Genomic DNA, 3,153 nt, shown 5'->3' on the forward strand with positions numbered 1-3,153 from the left:
GAGTTGTTCCAGAAATTTTGATTTCTTGTGCCTCTACTTGCGTTTCCTACAACATGTATGGATTCTGGGGTTAGCTCCACACATCTGCTTAATTATCATCTACACAGACTTCGCATAAAAACTAAGCTTGTTAAACTGACTGAACTTGAGTTGCACTTGAACCATAAAAAATTTGGTCAATTGGCTAAAGGAATTTCATTGCTGCAATTTTTATTTGTATACTAGTTATCCCATAAACCTCCAGCATCCTTATATCCTTCAGTGCATTGTTGTTGGACTCACTGATCCACTAAAAATTACTGGCTGTCAACCTAATTAAGAGTACCAGAAACTCATCATTTTCTCTCTCTTGTGCTTGTTCACCTGCAACTAAATCAAGAAATAGCATAGAATGAATGTCTAAACTCTCTACAAACGTATGTTCTAGGAATTCATTGGTTTGGTGATGATGGGGAAAATTCAGCAACCACATTTTAAATCGCTCCCATGCTTGGGGCAATTCTTCACCTTCCTTCTATCTAAAATCCAAGATCTCGCTCCTCAATTTAGTTGTCTTCCCAAATGGGGAGAACCTTGCAAGAAAATTCTTTGCAAAATTAGCTCATGATGTAATAGAGTTGGTATGTTCAAATGTAAGCCACCTGTTGTCTTCTCCTAACAGAGAGAAACATGATGAGTCTCACATGTCGATAGGCATCCTGTGTGATGTAATTATTTGATCTCTAAAAAAAATTCTACAGATGAGCTTGCGGGTCCTCATGTTGTAAGCATGTGAACTGCTCATTTTGTGCAGTAATTGCACCATATTCTATTTCAGCTCCCATCTTCCAATAATGTAGGTTTTACAATATTAGAGTTTGCATTTTATATTTGTGGGACTGCCACTTCACGTAGTGTGGTTTGGAATTGTGGTTGAGATGCCATTACTGCAAGTTGTGGGTTGTGTTGCACAGGATGTTAGAGTGGGTAAAAGTCCCACATTGGTTGGGGAATTGATTGGTGGTCTCCTTATATGGACTTGGACAATCCTCCCTTCATGAGCTAGATTTCGAGGTTGAGTTAGACCAAGGTTCCATATCATTATATGGTATCATAGCCAGGTCCATCCCTATTTAAAAATACCGGTCCACGCTCTAGTTGGTCCTGGGCGTTAAGGGGGTGTTAGAGTGGGTGAAAGTCCCACACTAGTTGGGGAATAAATTTGTCCTCTCCTTATATGGACTTGGGAAATCCTCCCCTCATTAGCTATATTTTGAGGTTGAGTTAGGTTCAGGCGTCATATCTATACACATGCAACACGACTTGGGAATTCAAGTCTTCAACCTCTGATAAAAGAATCTTTTAGGTTTCGGTTGGAATGGAGTTAGGTCTCTTTCAACTTCGGAGGGTTTTGTCTCACTGTCAGAGTTTTGCATAAAACTTTCCATCTACAGCTACAAGATCTAAGATCATTCTGTTAAACCCTGTACCAATAAAAAACAACAAAAAATATCTCGAACTTTTCAATTCTTTAATTCCCCTGCAAGTACGCTAAAACCTTGTTGTCTCCCAACAACAAATACAAGTGTACGTGGTCGTCAAGTAATAAAGTGATTATAACAAATTGGGTGTATCGATTCCATGGGACTAAATCACTGACAAGTAGTTGGTTTATTCCATTATATTAGTATTAACATATAGTGTCCAATTCAGAGAGTTTGATTGGTTTGTTTATACTACACTACTTATTATAACTAAAACAAGATAGGTAAATAAGACTGATATAATAGAGAAGATAATGCATAGGGATATAGCACTTGCGTAATGTGACATCCCGCCCTAGAAATAACTAAAATTGGAAAGAACTATTTTTGGAAAGAGTAAATTTGGAAATTTTGGGAAGTTATGCTAAGTATAAGTTTTGGGTGAACTTCAAATGACCATAAATTTCAGTTGGCTAAGAAGATATCAAATGAATTGAAATCCTCTTTCCAACATTATCGAGTTTGCTAATTTTTGAGCTCGTACGAGGGATATATGCCCATTTGAAGACCGGTTGTCTATTTAAGGAAAGTTACCCAAATTTAAGAGGGGTATTTTGGTATTTTCTTTATCCAATCAACCTAATTCATTTTTAATATTTAATTAGGGTTGTAAACTGATTTGGTTAAGTTTACGCAATTCAAAATTAACGCCTAGGGTTTGAGCATAGTTCAAGAAGATAACAAAAGGACAAAATCAAGGCGTTCTTGGAGATTTCTTGCGGACCGAAGGTCGTTTCTCCAAGGGTTGATCCCTAAAGAGGTAAGTGAGTTCGCATAGCATTGAGTTTGTTTATCCACGCGCCAATCATGTTAATTTCAGCGTATTTCTTCCTAAAAAGTTGAAGATTTGATGTTCTTGAGTTGTGTTCTTGAAAGTGCCTTCATTCTTGAACTTGGATGGAATTGATGAGTTTCTTGAGATAGTCTTATAGATTTTAAGATTTGTTTCGAGTTAGATTCTTGGATACATGTATTGGGTAACCGAATCTAAAGAGAAATTGAGAAAACGATTCAAATTTAATAGAATTAAGATTAGAAAATGAGTTAAAAATTTCATCGGAAACACTTGTGGTAGGTCTGGCACGACGTGCCACTGATGCACCAGTTGGGCTGGCATGGCACGCTAGCACTGCGCCATTTTGAGGTCTCTCAACTTTAGGGGATGGTGCCCCACGCCAATAGTGTGCCGATTCACCTACCTGCACCAGTTTTTCGTTATTTAGGCCGTCTGGTTCCTTCTAAAATGTACAAACACTTCCTACCAATTATAACTACTCTATATGACTTCTAAGTATCTAGAAATCATTCATAAACATGAATCATAACCTTGAATCCATAAATTCAAATTCAAGGAAAGTTAAGAGCGAAGTCTAACTAGTTCTTAGAGTCTTTTCAAAAGTCTTGAGTTAAACGAAGTTTTAATACTTGAGCATTCAGTTAAGTAAGAGTAAGAGTGAAGTTCATTTTATTTAACTAATTATATGAGAACTAAGTATTCCCAAAATAGTAAATGTTTTCATATTTAAACAAGAAAGGAAACACCATTTTCCAAGAGAGCTTTTGAGCTAGTCTTTGAGTAACAATCTCAAACCATAGCGAAAGAGTTATGTTTTTAAACATATGAGTTGAG

General features: G+C 36.7%; 1 non-coding gene across 1 annotated transcript; it reads left to right on the forward strand.

The window, feature by feature from the left end:
• The first annotated feature begins 440 nt into the window (after nucleotides 1-440).
• On the forward strand, nucleotides 441-547 carry LOC112940789 (small nucleolar RNA R71). Its single transcript, XR_003245055.1, has one exon. It is a non-coding gene; the product is annotated as a small nucleolar RNA R71 (small nucleolar RNA).
• Nucleotides 548-3,153: the final 2,606 nt, after the last annotated feature.

This window comes from Solanum lycopersicum, chromosome 1 (assembly GCF_036512215.1).
Source record: "Solanum lycopersicum chromosome 1, SLM_r2.1".
Taxonomy (NCBI): Eukaryota; Viridiplantae; Streptophyta; class Magnoliopsida; order Solanales; family Solanaceae; genus Solanum; species Solanum lycopersicum.